The sequence below is a fragment of the Hemitrygon akajei genome, chromosome 4 (assembly GCF_048418815.1).
Source record: "Hemitrygon akajei chromosome 4, sHemAka1.3, whole genome shotgun sequence".
Classification (NCBI taxonomy): Eukaryota; Metazoa; Chordata; class Chondrichthyes; order Myliobatiformes; family Dasyatidae; genus Hemitrygon; species Hemitrygon akajei.
The window spans coordinates 12,470,271-12,493,396 of record NC_133127.1 but is presented as its reverse complement, the minus strand read 5'-3'; positions in this window follow the sequence as shown (position 1 = coordinate 12,493,396).

Here is a 23,126-nt window from a genome sequence, read left to right as displayed (position 1 = left end):
TTTTCTTTCCAGTCCTGATGAAGGGTCTCAACACGAAATGTCAACTGTTTATTCATTTTCATAGATACTGCCTGACCTGCTGCATTCTGCCAGCACTTTTTTAAGTGTATCTATGGAAGGAAATGGACAGGCGATGATTTGTGTCGAGACCCTTCACCTGGATGAAGAAAAGAGGCAGGATAGGATGATGGTCAGAATAACAAGATCTGGCAGGTGATAGGTCGATCCAGTTGAGGAGTGATACATACAAAATGCCGGAGGAACATAAATCCTAATGAAGGATCTCGGCCCGAAACATCAGCTTGCCTTTCCATGCGTTAGCATTCATCTTGAGAGGACTAGAATATAAAAGCAAAGATGTAATACTGAGACTTTATAAGGCATTGGTCGTACAGCACCTGGAGTATTGTGAGCAGTACTTATCTAAGAATGGAAATGCTGCCATTGGAGAGGGTCCAGAGGAGGTTCACGTGAATTATGCCAGGAATGAAAGGTTAACATATGAGGAGCATTTGAATGCCCTGGGCCGTACTCATTGGAGTTTAGAAGAATGAGGGGGATCTCATTGAATATTGAAAGGCCTCAATAGAGTGGAGGTGGAGAGGATGTTTCCTATAGTGGGGGAATCCAGGAACAGAGGGATGTCCATTTAGTACAGAGATGAGAAGGCATTAGGCTACATGGTCAGCACAACATTGTGGGCTGAAGGGCCTGTAATGCACTGTAGATTTCTATGTTCTGTGAATTCCTTTAGCTAGTGGGTGGCAAATCTGCGGATTTCATTACCACAGACAGCTGTGGAAACCAAAATTATTGGTTCTATTTAAACCAGAGGTTGATAAGTTCTTGGGTGGAAGGAATTGTCAAAGTTTTGGGTTGAGACCCTGCATCAAAACAATTCTTTCTCCACCAGCGAGTACAAACGCTGAACCATCAAATGCTCCTCATACCTTTAACCCTTTCATTCCTGGGATCATTCGCATGAACCTTCTATGGACCCTCTCCAATGAACATTGTTTCTTAGATATGGAGCTTAACATTACTAACAACACTCTAAGTGTGGTCTGACCAATGTCTTTTAAAGCCTCAGCATTACATCTTTGGCTTTATGTCCTAGCCCTCTCAAAATGAATGCTGTTACACTTGCCTTCCTTGCAAGTTAACTGTTAGGGAACCTTGCACAAGGACAACTAAATGTGGACTCACTAACATCTCTTACCACTGCCACATAACGGCCCAACCCCTACACTCAGTGACCGGACTGGTGAAGGCGAAGTGTCAAAAGCTTTCTTCACCATGCTGTCTTGTATGTTCTTCCCGTGTGTGGGTGGGTTTCCCCTGTGTGCTCCAGTTCAATCCCATAATCTAAAGACCTACCAGTCAGTAGTGTAATTGGTCATTGTAAATTGCCCTGTGATTAGGCTAGGGTTAAATCAGAGGGTTGCCGGGCGACACAGCTCACGGGATGGAAGGGCCTATTCTGCACTGAATCTCTAAGTGAAAAATACATAAGATGGCAGAGCCACAGACACAGCAACAGTTCCTCAGCCTCTGGGTGGAAACTCGGAAGGAGGCTTCAGGTTGGAACGGGTGGGTCTGTCGACATGATCGTTATCAAGAGAGAAAAATGAGCTGTGAGGTGGGACAGAGCAGAGTGCACGGGGAGGTGGGAGGAAAGGTTAGAGAGCGGCGCAGAGGTATGAAGTTGGGGGAGTAATGAGGTATGGCAGAGATAAAGGAGACAGACGAGGTGCCACATAAACTTCACTCAGACAAACTAACAAGAAGCTGTTCTTATCTCACCTGAAAGCCATTCATTCCTGTAGCAAACCAGAAATGCCTGGAGTCCACACCCACTGAGGAACTGACGTGAGGTGCAGTTAATACCAGACTGTGCACCCGTTAGTTTTGCCATGCGTCAAGCTTCATGTTCCGAGGTGTAAGTATCACCAACTACCAAATAGTAGCTAAAAACACAGAGGAAGGTGAGGGGCAGGTGAGGAGAAGAGAAGGAGTGAGAGGGAAATCAGAATGGGAATGGAAAAAGGGAGGTGGAGAGATGAGAAATGATCAGCCTATCACCTTCCTCTGGTGTCCCTCCTCCTTGGTCCATAGTCTGCTGTCTTCTCCTATTAGATTCCTTCTTCTTCAGACCTTTACCTCCTCCACCTATCAGCTCCCAGCTTCTAGATCCATCCTCCATTTTCCCAACCACCCACCTTCCCCCTCACCTGGTCTCACCTGTCTCCTGCCAGCTTGTACTCCTTCCCCTCCCACCACCTTCTTATCCGGGCCTTTTCCCCTTTCCTGTCCAGTTCTGATGAAGGGTCAACTATTTATTCCCTTCCCTAGATTCTTCCTAACTTGCTGAGTTCCTCCAGCATCTTGTGTGGTTGCTGAAGATTTCCAGCATCTGCAGAATCTCTTGTGTTTCTGGAAGCAAACTGTAGTGTCCAGGAACGTTCCCAGCCAGAGTTGGCTAACCCTGGCCTGGCGTGGGTCAGTAGCAGGGACTGCACCTCTTCCCAGACAGAGAGCTAACACCCACGTTTACTCCCTTCACCGTCTGAGTAGAACCCTGAAAACAGCGGCAAGGTCTTTGTTAAGATGGTCAAGATGAAACTTCAAACAGACCGGCCCCCTGAATAATGTTCATGAATATTGTTTCAAAAGTAAAGAGCAGGTTACCTTGCCACATTATGGTATGGATATCAAGTTTTAATGCAGATTGTACAACACGCCATTAAACCTCTCTGATATCAGTGTGATATCTGTAAAGGATCAATACCGAGAATATTTGCTTCAAGCGGTCCCTGTGGGTTTGGAAACAATTGTGGTGGAGAGGGTGGCATTCAATTGGTGGCAACTCTGAGTGAATGGGTGGCGAGCTCACATCCTACTCCAGGGATGAAGGACCTCAGCTCCAAGGTCAGACTGGAGATGTTAGTGTTGTTCTCCAGGGAAGCTAAAAGGGCAGAGAGCCATACTGAACAGAAGCAGGCGCTTCAGCTCAACTTGTCCATGCCAACCAAAATGCCCATTTCAGCTGGTCCCATTTGCCTGCATTTGTCCAAAATCCCTGTACACCAGAGCTTCCCAGCTTGGGGTCCACGGGCCCCTTGCTTAATAGTATTGGTCTGTAGCTTAAAGAGTTTGGGAACCCTTGCTCTACACCTTTCCTATCCATGCACCTGTTAAAGTGCCTTTTAAAAGTTGTTAATGAACCCTCCTCAACCACTTCCTCTGGCAGCTTTTCTATGTACAACCAGCATCCATGTGAAGAAAGTTTGAAACCATTCCTCTCTTGCATAAACAATTGCTCTGGAGTCCTAGACTCCCCACCCTGAGAAGAAGATTCTGCTGATCTAGTCCGTCACCTCTTGGGGCATAGGCCACCAACGGCAGCTAGCCAGGGCCTCTGTCCTGAGCAAAGATGCTTCCTCTCCCAGGGATGAGGTCTTTCAAGCTTCTGTTGCCATTTCTGTAGGTCTGTGTTTTTGCAGGATAGGTTGCTAGCCCCTTGCCTAAACCTCTCCCATTCACATCCATGGTGGCTGGAGGATCTCAGCAGGCCAGGCAGCATCTATGGAAAAAAAGTACAGCCAACGTTTCGGGCTGACACCCTTTGGCAGGACTGGCTGGTCTACTTTCTGTCCCTCATAACTTTCTAAACCTCGATAAGGTCACTCCTCAGACTCCTATGTCTCAGTGAAAATAAACCCAGTCTATCTTACTTCCTCTTTCAATCACAACCCTCCATTCCGGGCAATGTCGCAGTGAAGCTCTTCCACACTCTCTATCACTACCACATCCTTGCTGTGCTGTGACCAGATTTGTACACAATACTCCAAATGCCATCTAACCAGTGTTTTGAACAACTGCAACATGACGTTCCAACTCTTAGACTCAGTGCCTCATTCCATGAAGGCAAACACACTGAATGCTGTTTTTGCTATCCTATCCACCTACGGTACTGTGATAAAGTCTTAGGCACAAATATATAACTGGAGTGTCTAAGACTTTTGCACAATACTGTATCTGCCTATGCGGAGTGGAAAATAAGTTTGTAAATCTGGCGGGAGTAAAGGATATTGGTTATGGCGAGGGTGGAGTGCTGTGGGACAGGTGGCAGAGAAGGAGTGCCTGGAGCGGGGGGGTGTTGCCAGTGCAGACACACCCACCCCTGAGACGCCAGACAAGGTCATTTGATTCCAAACAAATGATCATTACAGAATGTCTCTCTGGTGCTTCTCACTCCCTCCCCTCTTCCTTCCCCTTTCCCAGCCATGATTCTCCTCTCACTGCTCCCCCTCCCACTCTCTCAGTCCACAATAGAGACCCAGATCAGAATCAGGTTTATCATCAGAATCAGATTTAATATCATCGGCACACGTCATGAAATTTGTTAACTTTATGGCAGCAGTACAGTGAAACGCATGAGAAATAATTATAGAGAAAAAGATCCTGAATTACATGAAGTATAGATATGTCTATTAAACAGTTAAGTTGAAATAAGTAATGCAAAATAACAAAAATAAAGAAGTAGTGAGGTGGTGTTCATGAGTTCAATGTCCATTCAGAAATCGTAGCAGAGGGGAAGAAGCTGATCCTGAATCACATCACTCACGTATGTCATGAAATTTGTTTTGTTTTGTGGCAGCAGTACAGTGCAATGCATTAAATTACTACAGAACTGTACAAAATGTCTGAGGCACCCTTGCTATATAAATATATGTGCCTAAGACTTCTGCACAGTACTGTAGATGAGAAACAACAAAGGTCCTTGTATTAATCCCTGAAGTACTCCGCTTGTTACAGGCTTCCAGTTAGAACTAGATTGGATTAGATTAGCTTTATTTGTCACATGTACAAACCCCATTTCCAGAAAAGTTGGGATATTCTCCAAAATGCAATAAAAACAAAAATCTGTGATATGTTAATTCACATGAACCCTTATTTAACTGACAGAAGTACAAAGAAAAGATTTTCAATTGTTTTACTGACGAACTTAATTGTACTTTGTAAATATACACAAATTTAGAATTTGATGGCTGCAACACACTCAACAAAAGTTGGGACAGAGTTAAAATAAGATTGAAAGGTGCACAGAATATTCAAGTAACACCGGTTTGGAAGACTCCACATTAAGCAGGCTAATTGGTAGCAGGTGAGGTATCATGACTGGGTATAAAAGTAGCGCCCATCAAAGGCTCAGTCTTTGCAAGCAAGGATGGGTCGTGGCTCACACCTTTGTGCCAAAATTTGTGAGAGAATTGTTAGTCAGTTCAAAAGGAACATTTCCCAATGCAAGATTGCAGAGAATTTAGGTCTTTCAACATCTACAGTACATAACATTGTGAAAAGATTCAGAGAATTCAGAGACATCTCAGTGTGTAAAGGGCAAGGTCAGAAACCACTGTTGAATGCGCGTGATCTTTGAGCCCTCAGGTGGCACTGCCTAAGAAACCGTCATGCTACTGTGACAATTATAGCCACCTGGGCTTGGGAGTACTTCGGAAAATCATTGTCACTTAACACAGTCCGTCACTGCATCCAGAAATGCAATTTGAAACTGTATTATGCAAGGAGGAAGCCATACATCAACTCTATGCAGAAACGCCGGCGAGTTCTCTGGGCCCGAGCTCATCTCAGATGGACTGAAAGACTGTGGAACCGTGTGCTGTGGTCAGATGAGTCCACATTTCAGCTAGTTTTCGGAAAAACGGGCGTCGAGTTCTCCGTGCCAAAGATGAAAATGACCATCCTGATTGTTATCAGCAAAAGGTACAAAAGCCAGCATCTGAGATGGTATTGGGGTGCATCAGTGCCCACGGCATGGGTGAGTTGCATGTATGTGAAGGTACCATTGACACTGAGGCGTATATTAGGATTTTAGAGAGACATATGTTGCCATCAAGGCGACGTCTCTTCCCGGGACATCCATGCTTATTTCAGCAGGATAATGCCAGACCACATTCTGCACGGGCTACAACAGCGTGGCTTTGTAGACACAGAGTGTGTGTGCTTGACTTGCCTGCTGCCAGTCCAGATCTATCTCCTATTGAAAATGTATGGCACATCATGAAGAGGAGAATCAGACAATGGAGGCCACAGACTGTTGAGCAGCTGAAGTCTTATATCAAGCATGAATGGACAAAATTTCCAATTGCAAATCACTACAATTAGTATCCTCAGCTCCAAAACGATTAAAAAGTGTTATTAAAAGGAAAGGTGATGTAACACAATGGTAAATATGCCTCTGTCCCAACTTTTGTTGAGTGTGTTGCAGCCATCAAATTCTAAATTTGTGTATATGTACAAAATACAATTAAGTTGGTCAGTAAAACTATGGAAAATCTTTTCTTTGTACTTTTGTTAGTTAAATAATGGTTCACGTGAATTAACATATCACAGATTTTTGTTTTTATTGCATTTTGGAAAATATCCCAACTTTTCTGGAAATGAGGTTTGTACATCAAAATATAAAAACATACAGTGAAATCCTTCATTTTGCATCAACAACCACCACGGTCCAAGAATATGCTGGGGGCAGCCCGCAAGTGTCACCATGCATCCGGCGCCAACTTAGCACATCCACAATTTACTCATCCTAACCTGTGCATCTTTGGAATATGGGAGGAAAGCCACAAGGTCATAGGGAGAACATATAAACTCCTTACGTAGGGGTTTAGGAATTGACTGCTGGTTGTTAATCACTGGTGTCTTAATAGTGTTCTGCTAACCGCTATCCTATCATGACTTACTCAGCTAATTCACCCTCTGATTGACACATGCCATCAGCAATGCAGCAGAACAAACACATTGAATTTGTAAGAAATTAACAGCATGAGTAGGCCACTCAGCCCCTCAAGTCTGATCTGCCCCACACCTCCTCTTTTCTTCTGTGTTAGTTCTTCATCACCCTCAATTCTCAGACCTGTCAAAAAAACTTAAATACTCCCAATGATAGGGCCTTTAGGTTTTGGAGTTCCAGAGAGCTTTCACTAGCTGTGGGCATTCTGAAGTTCATCTCCACAGAAGTGAAAGGATTTCAGAAGCAGACCTCATTAATCGACGGTTGGACACCTACGACAGTGGAGGTATCACTAACACATTTAATATCAAAAAGTAAATTGATCTAATTTGCGTTGGAAAGAATCCATCCGCATTGCTCCACAGGTCAGTTGTTGAGTGGTTTACAGGACAGTAGATGGAACAGGGACTAAATGGTAATTGGTTTATTATTGTTACGTGTACCGATGTATCATGAACAGTTTCTATTTTCATCCCATCCAGACAGATCATTTATATCGAGGCCGTACAAAAGGAGGAATGATAAGAATGAATATAGTGTTATAGTGGCCACAGTTAGACCACTCTCAGGTTGGAAGAGCAACACCTCATAATGCGCCTGAGTAGTCTCCAACTTGAGGGCATGAACATAGGTCAGAGAGACAGATTCTTCATAGAACATACAGCACAGGAACAGGTTCATCAGCCCACAATGTTGGACCAAACCAACTAAAAAGTTAATCAAAAACTAATTCTTCCTACCTCCACAATGTGCATATCCCTCTATCTTCCTCACATTCATGTGCCTATCTAAACATCGCTTTAAAGCCTCTAATGTATTTGCCTCCACCACCTTACCAGGCAGCACATTCCAGGCACCCACCACTCTCAGAGTAAAAAACGTACCCCTCGGCCCACGATGTTTGCCTAACTAATTAAGCCAATCCTCCAAGAGGACCACAACTTTGCTGTAGGGTTTGGAGGCTGGCGTGCCTCTATGCTATATTATCTGGGGTCAGGGCCTTTTGCTTTGGCTCTTGGTATGGTCACCCATACCAAGCAGGTCAAAGGGTAAAGGCCAAACTAAGAGTAGTCCACTGGTTCTCCCAGGTTCAGGGGGTGGGGGTGGGGTTCAGCTCCAGACTAACAACCCCAACTGGTCAAAGAAAAATATTGTTACAGAAACAGCAATGAAGAATCTTTCTGTATCTGTGTGGACTGATGGAGATGGAGGACATTCATTGCTGCCCTAAATGCCAGTGGTGCAGTATGAGTAATTAGCTAATGATGTCTAACTAAGATGACCGTTTCTGTCTGTATATGGTTCTTCTTCCAGCATTGGCCACATATTCACGTGTCTGTCTAAAAGCCTCTCAAATGCCTCTAACAAAGCTGCCTCCAACACCATTTTGTGTGTATTCTGTACGGTCTATATGTAACTCTCGCTTCAGCTAGCGGCCTAACATAGGGGGTGATAACCCCTGGCCCGGCCAAACTTAAGAAATCTCATTTGGGTGGATGCTCTGCAATGTGTCCCCTGTTACAAATCAGTACCCCCGAAATAATAAACAGTACACAATATGCGATTAAATGATTAAGCTCTATAGTTCTTACTTTGACTGTATGGTTAGTAGAGAAACAAAATAAAAGGAAGAACAGGGCACAATCTTATTAAACAGTCTGTTGCACAAGGTTGGAGCTCACTGATAAGCCGATCGTTCACCATTGACCTCCTCCGATCGTCGCTGCCCTTCGGACCCTCGCTCCAAGTTCACCCCATCCAGCTCTCCATTTGCGTCTTCTCTCTTCATCTCTCCCTGGCAAAAGCCCGCAATAAAACTCCTTCCAGATTCACAAGACAGGGCAACAAAACCCTGATTGGCTAACATGCATACCACAGCCCTGTTGTCTCCAGCTGTAACCCAAACATTGCTGCTACAGAGAAACCATTACCTCAGCAGTGAACATTACAGAGAGGCCATTACAGCACACTACATATACAAAACTAGGAGGGTATAAGTGAGATATGTGCAAGCAGGCTTTTTCCACTGAGATTGGGTGAGACTGGAACTACAGGTTAAGGGTGACGGTGAGTTGTTTAAGGGGAATATGAAGGGGAGCTTTTTTTACTCAGAAGTAGATGCGAATGTGGAATGAGCTGCCGGTGGAAGTAGTAGAAGCGGCTTTTATTGCAACATTTAAGAGAAATTTAATAAATGCATGAATGGGAAGGTTATGGTCAAGTTGCCAGTTGATGGACCTAGGCAGAATAGCAGTTCAGCATGGACTAGATGGGTCAAAGGGCCTGTCTCTGTGCTTTTGTTCCCTATGATACTATGACACCATCCCTAGCACAGAATTCCAGATACAAAGGTAGATTGAGAGATTTATTGTTCATCTTTATTGTACAGTAGACTTGTTCAAGAATCTGACATTGGAGGGATAGAAGCTGCCCTTGAGCCTTGGGTCTATGCTTTCAGACTTCTGTATCTTCTGCCCGATGAGAGAGGGGAGAAGAGAGAACGTCCAGGATGGAAGTGCTCTTTGTATCATGTTGGCTGTTTTCCCCTCGCCGTGGAAAGCGTAGGCAGGATCAATAGATGGGGAGATTGGTTTTCGTGATGGATGGAGCTGTGTTCACAACTCTGCACAATTTCTTGCTGTCTTCAGCAGAGCAGGGGCCACGCAGAAATGAAATAGAAAGAGGGTTAAGTATTGCGTTATTTGGCAATTGACATTCCCCTCTCAACTCCTCTGTAGCCTGAGATTCCTGTGTGGCAGTAATGAACTTATCTCAAACACTATGATTGATGGGTCTCCTTTGATTCCCAATTAAGAGAGTAAGGCAGAGGTCACGTAAGATAAAGAGGGAAGAGATACATGGGACTTTAATGTGTCTTTATCTAACTTCGGATAATGGGCTTCGGATCTCAAATAAAAAGGAAACTGTCTTATAAACAAGCAATTAGATGCCAATAAACAGCAACTGAAGAGATGGCTGATATGACGTAAGAGTGTTAACGTTGAACAGAGTTTTTACAAATTTCTACTGTGGAGAGGATTTTGATTGCTTTCATCGTCAGCTGGTGTGGGGGCACCACTGCACAGAATTGGAAAACACTGCAGACGGTTGTGGACTCTGCCAGCTCTTCATGGTCACGAGCCTCCCCAGCATTGAGGACATCTTCGAATGGTGATGCTTCAAAAAGGCGGCATCCATCATTAAGAAACCTCAGCATCCAGAACATGCTCCCTTCTCATTGTCATCAAGGAGGAGGTACACGCACACACACACACACACACACACACACACACACACACACACACACACACACACACACACACACACACACACACACACACACACACACACACACACACACACACACACACACACACACACACACACACACACACACACACACACACACACACTGTTTTAGAAACAGCTTCTTTCCCTCCGTCAGATTTCTGAACAGAGAATGACCACCTCACTATTTTATACTTCTTTTGCACTATTTACTTATTTTTTATATTCTTTATTCTAACTGAGTGTATTTTTATCTGTATTGCACTGTGCTGCTGCTGCAAAACAGAAAATTTCATGACAGGTGTCTGTGATAATAAACCTGATTCTGAATTAAAGATTAACTTTATCAAATTTGGGATTGGAGGACCTGAGTTATAAGGAAAGATTGAATAGGTTAGGACTTTATTCCTTAGAACGTAGAAGATCGAGGGGAGATTTAATAGTGGTATACAAAATTATGAAGGGTACAGGCAGGGTTAATGCAGGCAGACTTTTTCCATTGATGTTGGATGGGACTACAACCAGAGGTCATGAGATAAGGGTGAAAGCTGAAAAGTTTAAGGGAAATTTCCTCACTCAGAGGGTGGTGAGAGTGTGAATGAGATGCCAGAACAAGTGGTGTATGCAAGCTCGGTTTCAACGTTTAGGAGAAGTACACAGATGGCAGGGGTATGGTGGGGTGCAGGTCGTTAGGAGTCTTTTCTGTGCTGTACTTTTCTATGATTCTGTGACTCTAAAGGTTAACTTTATTTATCACGTGTATATCAAAGCATCGAAGCATACAGTGAAATCTTTCATCAAATCAAATCAGCAAGGATTGTGCAGTCTGCAAGTATTGCCGACCTTCCGGCTCCAACACAGCATGCCCACAACTTATTCACCTGCCAACCCAGTCTTTGGAATGTGGGAGGAAACCAGAACTCCGGGAGGAAACCCCCATGATCACATGAACGGAGAAACTCCTTACAGGCAGGAGAGTCCGATGCATAAAGACAAGAATGGTCAGAAGGAGAAATAGTTTCTTCCCTCAGGCCATTAGGGTCCTGAACTCTATAGTGTCACTAGTTAATCTGTTCCATACCTTACAATACTTAATTCATGAAATTTAGTTTGTTATATACAGTATGTGTGATTCATCTGTAGATTTTATCCTTACCTTCATAAGTTATCGTATGTAATATATGTTATGTGTACTACTGTGCTTTACACCCTGCTTCAGAGAAATGTTGTCTCGTTTCTTTATATATTATATGATATATATGTCATATACATGTAAATAGTAAAATGACTATAAAGTTGAGAACAGTGGAAATTGAACCCTGATCAATGATTTCTAGTACTGTAAATCAATTGCACTAACCCCTACTCTACTGTAACCTCTGCCTAACTACTAATGGAGAATTCATGTTCAGCTTCACGTCTGGCTGGTGACTGTGCTTCCTGCATCCAAGGGTTCTGCATCCAAGCTCTCCCGCTCACGATCTTCAGCTTTGAGGGCCCCTCACCTCTTCGTGCTCACTCCCTCGCCAGTCTCTGGCCACACTCCACTATTCCCAACTTCTACATCTCAATACATCTGCCCTAGCTCTACAGGGTCCCGCCTCACAAAGGCCAGCCCAGAACTTCCAACATATCTTCCAGGAGTTCACTATGGCGAGGGATGGATACACAGGGTCAGGGTCAGGTTTATTATCACAGACGTATAACATGTCTTGCATCAGGGAGGGGTAGCACCTTTAGTGAAGGGGCTTGTCGTGTCCATTCTGGGGCAGCTCACTAACCTTTGGTCCCCATCGGACACTCAGCTCTCATCTGTGGCTCCAAGTAGCTGTTTGAATGTGACAGCAGCCACACCCCAGTACACCCCTTCGACAGGTGGGTTAAACCAGGTGAGGGTGGCTGGTGGGCCTCATACCCAATGAAATAGGGACACGCCTGTCGTAGCATTCAAAGTCAGCTCCACAGACTGGGTCGATGAGACCTACAGGGAGACCCAATGTCCAGGAAGGTGGTTCTGCAATGCTCCATGGGGAGAGCTGGGCATGACAAAGTACAGAAGACATCATGGTCATTCACTGCAGCTGCAGCGGCTACTCGAACAAACCAACGCCACGTGGCAAATAAAACTAATCTTAATCTTAATTCATTTAATCTCAGAGGAGTAGCACAGAGAAAGGCCCTTCAGCCCATTGTGTCCATTCCCAACATCAAAAGCTTGCACTAATCCTTGGTTAAGTTTGAAGTTCAAATTTATTACACCGGACAACTAATTTTTTTGAAAGTGTTGCTTCATCAGAATTTTTTTTTGTTTTTGATAGACTGCTTGAAGCTGAACTATTTGTATTAATACATAGGAATTTAGAGAAACAAGAAATTAAGTTTTATTACATATAATGCTTTTCATTGCATAATGGTGCTGATGCTTTGCAATAGTTCAACTAAGCCAAAAAGGTTTTGTTGATGACTTTCATTTGTACTCAGTGTCTGAGGCTTCTCATTTAAGTCCAAGAATAATCAGCCAGCATTTTTTGGATTCCAGTTGCCCTGATATTGTTTCTCCATGACTGAAATGTCCTGGTGAAAACATACCCCATGCTCGTCACTGACAGTGCCTAGATTTGCAGGGAATAAGTCTAAATGGGAATGCAGAAAATGAATCTTTAGTGATATGTTGCACTTCATGGTTTTGGTTGTTTGAACCATGTTGTCAACCAGCCACATACAGTTTGGTGCTCTGCAGTTGCCAAGAAAATTTTCAACAACATCCTTGACTGCCTTCCATGTGATTTTCTCCAGTCCCACTGGAAGTTCTTCAAATTGCCTGTCATTGATGACCTGTTTGATTTGTAGACCAACAATAATCCCTTCCTTAATCTTGGCATCAGTTATTTTGACTTGAGTTTTGAAGTGAAATAACAGACTTGAGTGGAGTTCCAAAACAGAGGCTATGTACAAGGGCCAGAGTTGCCTCTACTTCCTGAGGAGACTGAGAACTTTGAGGTTTGCAGGCCTCTCCTTCACATGTTCCACCAGTCTGTGGCCACCAGCACAATCTTCTATGCAGTGGTGTGTTGGAGCAATAGCATAAACATGGGTGATACCAACAGGCTCAATAAACTGATTAGAAAGGCTGGCTCTGTTACAGGAGTCAAACTGGACACACTGGAGGCTGTGGTAGAACAAAAGACCCTATGGAAAATCCTGGCAATTCTGGACAATGTTTCTCATCCTCTGCATGCAACCTTGGCTAAGCAGAGGAGCATTTTTAGTAATAGACTAAGACAACCGCACTGCTCCAAAGAGTGTGATATGAGGTCATTCTTACCCTCAGCCATGACCCTGTGTAATGAGTCAACCTATAGGAGGGGAAGTGATGACCCCCTCCTGTTAGAGGTAACTTATTTTTTATTCTTTCTTACTTCTTTTCTAATATTTGTGTATCTGTGCACTTGTAATGCTACTGTGACACTGTCATTTCCTTTGGGATCAATAAAGTATCTATCAATCTATCAAATATGGGTGATTTCAAAAAATAATGCATGATGGGGAAATTTCATGGTGATTTTCATGATCAGCAGCCCAAAATCCAGAAGATATACCCAAAAGTATTCAGGAAGCAAACTCTTTGTTGTCCAGTATTATCACATACTGTATATGCCACCATATATTACCCTAGATTCCTTTTCTTGCAGGTATTCACAGTATCCAATAAAATCAATGACAAACTACACACAAACAACCAATGTGCAAAAGAAGACAAATGGTGCAAATACAAACAAAAACAAGTAAGCAAGTAAATAAATAAATAAATAAATAGATAAACAAACAAACAAACAAACAAATAAATAAATAGGCAAGAGACAGAGAGAGACACACACATACATGCCCCTCTCACTTTAAGCCTATGCCTTCTAGAGTTGTATAAGAAGCTAAGAGGCAGAGGCTAGCCAGAGCCATTTTCCCAGGGTGTAAATGGCTAATATGAGTGGGCATAATTTTAAGGTGATTGGAAGAAAGTATAAGGGGAATGTCAGAGGTGGGTTTTTACACAGAGTGGTGGGTGTGTGAAACATTCTGTCAAGGGTGGTGGTAGAGGCAGATACATCAGGGACATTTAAGAGACTCTTAGATGGGCACATGGATGATAGGAAAATGGAGGGCTATGTAGAAGGGAAGAGTAGATTGATCTAGAAGTAGGTTAAAAGGTCAGCACAACATCATGGGCCAATGGGCCTGTACTGTGCTGTAGTGTTTTATTCAGCAGGTCAGGCATCATCAGTTGAAATGAATAAACAGTCGACATTTCAGGCCGGGACACTTCATCAAGACTGGAAAGGAAGAGGGAAAGATACCAAAATAAAAAGGTGGAAGGAGGGGACTGAAGATGGCTGGAAGGTGACAGGAAAGCTAGATGGGTGAAAAAGATAAAGGGCTGGAGAAGAAAACTTGATAGGAGAGGAGAGTGGACCATAGGAGAAAGGGAAGGAGGAGGGGACCCAGGGGGAGGTGAAAGGCAGATGAGGAGAAGACGTAAGAGGCTAGAATGGGGAATAGAAGAAAAGTGAGGAGGAAGGAACTTTTTTTATTGTAAGGAGAAATTGATATTCATGCCATCAGGTTGGAGGCTACCTAAATGGAATATAAGGTGTTGCTCCTCCACCCGGAGGGAGTCCATATCTTAGCATAGCATAGACCAACGTAACAGAAAATAAATCAGCAGGTAGTTAGATAAATAAATAATATTGAAAACCTGAGTTATAGAGTCCTTGAAAGTGAGTCTATAGATTATGGACAAGAGAAAATATACAGATGTTGGAAATCCTAGCAACACACACAAAATGCTGGAGGAGCTCAGCAGGCCGGCCCCAAACGTCAACTGTACTCTTTTCCATAGATGTTGCCTGGCCTGCTGAGTTCCTCCAGCATTTTGTGTGTGTTGCTATAGGTTATGGAATCAGCTCAGTGTTGAGGTGAGTGAAGTTATCCACGTTAGTTCAGGAGCATGTTGGTTGTAGGGTAATAACTATCCTGGAGCTGTTGGAGTGGGACCTAAGGCTACTGCACTTTCTTCCCGATGGCAGGGGTGAGAAGAGAGCACGGCCTGGCTGGTGGAGGTTGTTGATGATGAATGCTGCTTTCTGACAGCAGAAATCCTTGTAAATGTGATCAATGGTGGAGAGGGCATTTCCTGTGACCATATCCAACACTTTCTGCAGACTTTCCATTCAATGATGTGGTGGACCATTTATCCCTTGTTTCTTTTCTCCTCAGAGTCCCATCGACTCCTCCTGGATTGCATTACTCACCTGCACACTGGGAGTTTAATGCAGCCAGTTACACCACCAACGTACATTTTTTTAATGACCTGGAAGGAAACCAGCCATCACGAGAGAACATGCGGACTCCACACAGAAGGGACAGTGCGTTCTGGGATAGCGTGAAGCTGTAAGTTCGCACGAGGCTCAGCACACATGAGCCTCGAGTGCCAAGGGCAGAGTTTCAATACCCAACATTGACCTTGGGCATGGCATCCACACAATGCAACTCCTGCTGCAGCTACCCAGGAGGGGGTTACCACCTGCAATTAGCCTTTACGACACCATCAACAAATGCACTCTCCAAACACTTTAGAGGATATATACTGAAGCTTATCTAAGGTGGAGGCTTTTCTCTCAGCCCAGACCCATTTCCTGCCCTCATTAACCGCCTGCTTGTGATGGAGTGCTTCACATAGTTGTTTTAAACCTTCTGTTTTGGCAGCCAGTACTCATTGTTTTATAACAGGATCACGGGTTGCTGGGCGCCCGTCTCCAAGGCCCTGGTCTTCACTGCCTCAGATGGCTGCTAACACTGGAGAGCAGTTGGAACTTGGTACTCGAGCAGAGGACTGACATTCCCAAAACTAGATGTTAAAGAGACATCAATGGATGAACACATGAGCACTCCTTCACGATTCCTCTGTTGCACTAGTTATTGTATTTTTAATTGTAACTTAGTACTTCTATATCTCGCATGGTACTGTTGCCACAAAACAACAAATTCCATGGCTTATGTCTGTGATAATAAACCAGATTTTAGAAAATAGAACACAAAGTATTAAAGCACAGTACAGGCTCTTCACCCATGATTTTTTATCCTATTCTAACATCAATCTACCTCTTCCCTCTTACATATCTCTCCACTTTTCTTCTATCAATGTGTCTATCTAAGAGTTTTTTAGTTGCCCCTAATGTATCTGCCTCTCCCACCACCGATGGCAGGGCATTCCACACACCCACAATTCTCTGCGTAAAAAGATATCCCCCGCCCTCCTATACTGTACTTTCCTCAAATCACTTTGTATTAGCCATTTCCTCCAATAACCTCTACTAGCCATTTCCACCTTGGAAAAATGTCTCTGGTTGTCCACTCAATCTATACCTCTTCATTTTGTACACCTCTATCATGTCACCACTCATCACCCCCCCCCCCCCCCCCCGGCTCCAAAGAGAAAAGCCCTAGCTCGCTCAACCTGTCTTTCATGAGACTCGCTCTCTAATCCAGGCAGCTTCCTGGTAAATCTCCTCCGCACCTCCTCTAAAGCTTCCACATCCTTCCCATAATGAGACGACAAGAACAAAACACAATATTCCAAGTGTGGTCTAGCCAGAATTTTATAAAGTTCCAACATTACCTCACAGCTCTTGAATTCAGCCCTCAATCTGATGAGGGGCCAACGAACCATGTGCCTTCTTAACCACCTTATCAACTTGCATGACTCTTTAGGGATCTACGAATTCCCAAAAAAGTTTTATACATGAAACATTAACTTGCATAGATTGACATGGAAATATATCACTAGTCACTTCAATGTATAAGAGTTGGCAGGTCAAATTGGAGTAATATAAACTTCGCTGAGGCGGCATCTGGAGTATTATGTGTGGTTATGTTCACCACATTACAGGAAGGATGCAAAGGCTTTGGAGAGGGTGCAGAAGTGGTTCACCAGGGTGCTGCCAGGACTGGAGCATATTACCTGTAAGGAGAGGCTGGGCAAACTTGTTTTCTCTGGAGTATCAGAGCTGAGGGGAGACCTGATAGAAATTTATGAAATATGAAAGCCATAGATAGGGTAGGCAGCCAGGATCATTATGGAAGGCTGAGAATGTCAGATGATAGGATGTGTCACTTTAAGATGAATGGTGGAAAGTTTAAAGATTTGCAGGGCAAGTTTTTTACAAGAATAGTGTTAAGTGTCTGGAATGTGCTTCTATGGTAGAAGCAGATACAGAGACACATGAATCAGCAAAGTACAGAGGGACAGGAACTGATGCAGGCAAGAGAGATTACTTTTGATTAGTATCATGGACAATGCCAACATTGTGAGCCAAGCAGCCTGTTCAGTTGTTCTATAGAGTCCATAGTCACAGAGTCATAGAGAACTACAGCATGGTACCAGGCCCTTTGGCCCATCTAGTTTGGACTATTCTGAACTACTAATCTGCCTATTCTTATCGACCTACAGCTAGAACTTAGCCCACCATATCCTTCCCTTCTATGTACTTATCCAAACTTCTCTTAAATGTTGCAATCAAACCCGAATCCACCACTTTCACTGGCAATACTCTCCATATTCCATACTCTCACCACCCTCTGAGTGAAGGATGTTCTCCACTCATGTTCCTGTTAAACATTTCACCTTTCACCCTTAACCCATGACCTCCAGTTCCCATCCTCATCAACATCAATAAATTATTTTCTAATATCACAAGGTCTAGAAACATTTTGTATTTTGAAAGGCCAAGATAGATTGGATTTGGTGAGGGAGTCCAGGACCAGAGGGCACAGCCTCGGGGTAGAGGGATATCTGTTCAGAACAGAGATGAGGAGGAATTTCTTTAGGCCAGATGGTGGTGAATCTGTGGAATTCATTGCCACATGTGGCTGTGGAGGCCAAGTCATTTGATATATTTACAGCGGAGATTGGTAGGCACTTGATTATAGTCAGGGCATCAAAGGTTATGGGGTGAAGGCAGAAGAATGGGGTTGAGAGGGGAAAATCAATCAGACATGATGGAATGGCAGAGCAGACTCAATGGCCAAATGCCCTGCTTCTGCTCCTATATCTTACGGTATTAATTTTAAAAACTCCTTCACCAACTAAAACCTCCTTTGGGACCTGGGAGCATCTTCACCAGATGACACCAGCAGTTCTGATGATCCCAGGGGGCTCACATGTCAGAAACCCCGAAACAGGTGGCGATGGTGGAATTAACTGTTCCTTGGGAAGACCGGATTTGAGGAGCCATTTGAGCGTAAGAAAGCCAGGAGCTGGTAGGGCAGTGCCAGAGACAGGGGTGGAGGGCACATTGTGAGCCAATAGAGGTGGGGTGTGGAGTGGGCTTGCTCTGCAAAACCTTCTCCCTCTTTGGCTTTAGGGGGGCCACAAATAAAAATGCCATCAGGACCATCACTGACCGAGCCTCCAGATGGTTATAGATCAAGAGGCGTGACCCCGTGGGACCAATGCTGCTGGGACACAAGCCAGGACCTGACCAACCCTGGCTGGGTCGCCGGGGCGAGAGTCACCCCAGATTACATTATAGATGATGTGTCCCAGCTCATCCTAGGATTTAGCTCAACAGCAGCAAATCACCATGCCTTCCCAGAGGGTAATTACACTGAACCAGTGACATCAAAATTAAACATTCAAAAAGGAGGCTTTCATTGCATCATATACATTGGACAGGAAATGGATAACATCGAGGACCATACATCTTTGTCATTCGTTCTGTCCACTTTCTCAAGGAAGCAGCAGCAACTTCTGTTAAGCTGCTAAAATAATAAACGGGTTTATTCCTGTCAGAATACCTACAAAGGACAGTGAGAATGGCTGAGAGGATCATAGTGGTCTCCCTACCATCCATTGGGGACATTTACGAGGAGCACTGCCTACGCAGGACCCTCAGTATTATTAAAGATCCCACCCGTCCATCCAGCATCCTCTTTGACTTTCTACCATCAGGCAGGAGACTCCGATGCATAAAAACAAGAACAGTCAGGATGAGAAACAGTTTCTTCCCTCAGGCCATTAGGCTTCTGAATTCCCTGCCACATTGCATTCAAAGTGTGATGCACCATTAATAACTCTCAGAGACGGGAGGTGAACGATGGGCTTTTATTAGCAGCAGAAGTGACCACAACATCTTGGAGACTGAGGGAGGAGCAGTGCCTCCAATCACCTTTATACAGGGGTCTGTGGGAGGAGCCACAGGAGCAGTCAGCAGAGGGGCGTGTCCAGACAGGTATACATAGTTTACCACAAAGTGTCACCAGTTAATTTATGCACTTTAGTTTGTTTATTTCTGCATAATTCATCTGTAGATTTCATCCTTATTTTCATAAGTTATTATGTATTATGTGTGTTATGTGTACCACAGTGCTGGTTTGGAGAAACGTCTAGTTTGACATTTATATGTGTATGTAGTTAAATGACAATAAACTAGACTTGACCTGACCAAGATACAGTGAAAAACTTCTTTTTTCCTGCCAACCATACAGATCATTTCATCACCTCAGTACATCGAGGTAGTACAAGGGAGACGCAATAACAAAACGTAAAATAAAGTGTTACAGGACAGAGAAAGTGCAGTGGAGGTAGACAATAAGGTGAAAGGCTCTAACGAGGTAGATTGTGAGGTCAAGGGTTCATTTTATCAAACTAGGGAACCGTTCAGTGGTCTGATCACTGCGGGTTCAAAGCTGTTCTTGAGCCCGGTGCTACGTGCTTTCAGGATTTTGTATCTTCTGTCCAGTAGGAGAAGGGAGATGAGAGAATGTGCAGGGCAGGTGGGATCTTTGATTATGCTACATATATAAAATGTTGGAGGAACTCAGCAGGTCAGCGTGATCTATGGAAAAGAATAAACAGTCGATGTTTTGGGCTTTGGGACTCTTTGTTCATAGATGCTGACTGACCTGCTGAGTTCCTCCAGCATTTTGTGTGAATTGCTTTGGATTTCCAGCATCTGCAGATTTTCTTATGTCTTTGATTGTGCTGGCTGCTTTACTGAGACAGTGAGAGAAGTGTAGAGTGAGTCCGTGGAGGGGGGTGGTTCCTGTGATGTGCTGAGCTGTGTCCACAACTCTCTGCAGACTCAGGCAGGGCAGTTTTGAGAAAACAGAATTAGAAAAGGAATGAAAATATCTCCGTATTTCGCTGTAGATGGATTGGATTTTGGCCTAGATGTTAAGGCCAAGCCTTATCACTTCTGTTGCCCTAGTGACCAAATCTTGGCCTGTGAAAATGGAGCCTGGAAGACCACAAGGGACATGTCTACAGCGCCAATGTGGTTTGTAGCAATCACTGATTGATTTAAGCTGCATCCATTCATCTTCATTACAAAGGGAGGGAGCCGAGGTCAAAAGGGAAAGGCCCATTTCCCCCTCCTTTGACGAAAATAAATGATCATTATTATTTCATCACTGCCAAGGAATTTCCTCTCCTTACCATCCAAACAGGCACTTACCCTAAAGCTGGCTTCGATCTGGGGTGCCTCGTGGTTTAGGCTGAGGTAAATTTCAAACAACAAACCTCCAGTCATTGGACAAGGGATCTAACAATGGACTCTGGCCTTTCAGCAGTGGCACAGCTGGTAGAGCTGCAGCCTCACAACTCCTGCAACTCAGGCCCAGTCCTGACCTCCAGCACTTTCTGTCTGGAGTTTGTAGGTTCCCAAACCAAATATGGCAAGAACATAGAACAGAACAGCACAGAAACAGGCCATTCAGCCCACAATGTTGTGCCGAACCAGCTAAAAAGCAAAACAAAAGCACGTGGTCACTAATCCCTCCACAATGTCTATATCACTCCATCAAACTGACATTCATGTGCCTATCCAAATGTCTATTAAAAGCCTCCAATGTATTTGCTTCTTCCACCACACCAGGCAGCGCATTCCAGGCATCCACCAGTCTCTGAGTAAAAATCTTACCTCTCACCTTCAATGCATGCCCTCTGGTATTAGACATTTTAACCCTGGGAAAGAGATACTCCCTGTCCACTCTATCTATGCCTCTCATACTCTTATAAGCCTCTATCAGATCTTCTCTCAATCGCAGATGCTCTGGTGAAAACAACCCAAGTTTATCCAGCCGCTCATGACAGCACATACCCTCTAAACTAGGAAGAATCCTGGTAAACCTCTTCTGCACCCTCTCCAAAGCCTCAATATCCTTCCTATAGTGGGCCGACCAAAACTGTATGGCTTTGGCCTGGGAAGCTCGCTGCTAACCTGCGTTAGATGGACTGAACGGCCTCATTCTGTGATGTCAACAACGTGATTCTGATGAACAAGTGTCTCATACAAACTCTGACAATTCCTTCGTCATTAATTGGTATTTGTTTACTAACTTAACACCTACGGTGATAGAGTAAGAAATATTTATTTGTCACCGGAAGAAGATGGCGCCAGTGAACATCGCTACCAAGGGCGACATCTTCTTTTCATTTCAGATGTGGTGCTGCTACTGTTGGAGCATGTTATCTACATTCTGCGGTGTGTTTTTGGGTCGGTCGAGCGATCTGGTGCTTGGCTGTCGCTCAGAGGGTTCCACGAGGCTGCAACTAATTGGTGTAACATGGAGGCCAGGAAGCCTGGAGATAGAGGGCAAGCCCACGATTGACTCCATCTCTCGCCAATCTCGACGATTAAAGTGCCGAGGAAGATTGAAATCATTGAGGCGGGTGCAGAGGCAAGCGAGTATTTAGCATTGTCTACCAATCTGTGTGTGATGCTCTTTCTCTCTCTCTCCCCCCCATCCCCCCCTCTCGCTCACTGCTCCTGAGGAAAGATCCTTTCATTCCAATGATCTCCCTCTCTCTCTCTCTCTCGCTCTCTTTCTTCCTCTTCATGCTATCAGAGGATGGTGCTGGAGCAAGATTTAATTGACACGGTTTGTGAATTGTGAACGAACTGTGGCGATTAGAGATGTTTCTAGTTTTCTGGTCCCTCATAGTTTGGGTGATTTTGAATCAGGGTGGCCTGCAGATAGTAAACACTGAGCTGAAATGAAATATGACTTTTGAATATGTGTTTTACATCCTGTGTTTTCCTGTTGCACATGGGGGGCGGGGGATTGATGCTTTTCTCTCTGAACGGGTTCCATGGTCCTTTGTTTCATGTCTCTCTGTGGGAAGACGAATCTCAGGTTGTATGCTGCATGTACCCTCAGATAATAAATGTACTTTGAATCTCTGTGTGCCTTCCGGACAGATCATTTCATAGCGAAGAAGTTCAAAGAAAGGAAAAGGAATGCAGAATATAGTTTTACAGTTACAGAGACAGTGTAGCGCAGGCAGACAATAAGGTGCAAAGGCATAACAAACGTAAGGTCATCATTTGACCTTTATCATGCAAGGGGTCCATTCAAGAATCTGGTATCCGTGCGAGAGAACCTAACCTTGAGTCTGGTGGTACACGTTCTCAACATTTTCTATCTTCTGCCCGATAGGACAGGGGAGAAGAATGCATGTCCAGAGTGGCTGGGGCCTTTTACGCGGTTTGCTTTACTGAAGCAGCAAGAAGTATGGATAGAGGGGAAGATGGTTTCCGTAATGTGCTAAGCAAATAGTTTGGGGGAGAAGAGAGAATGACTGTGATGAGTTTGACTGCCCCATTGGAATAGCTACAATCTCTATTATCACAATGCTGATGAAAGGCCAATGATCTGAATCAGAATCAGATTTATTATCACTGACATCTGTCATGAAATTTGTTTGTTGTTTTGCAGCAGCAGTACAGTACAAGACATTAAAAATTACTGTTAGCTACAATAATAAATATAAATAAATAAATACATAGTGCAAAAAGACAGCAACGTTCAAAGTAAATGATCAATATACATGGATGTCACCATATACTGTACAACACTGAGATTCATTTTCTTGTGGGCATACTCAATGAATCCAATAAACCTAATAGAATCAATCAAAGAAGGCACTCAACAGGGTGGGCAACCAGATTGCAAAGACAACAAATTGTGC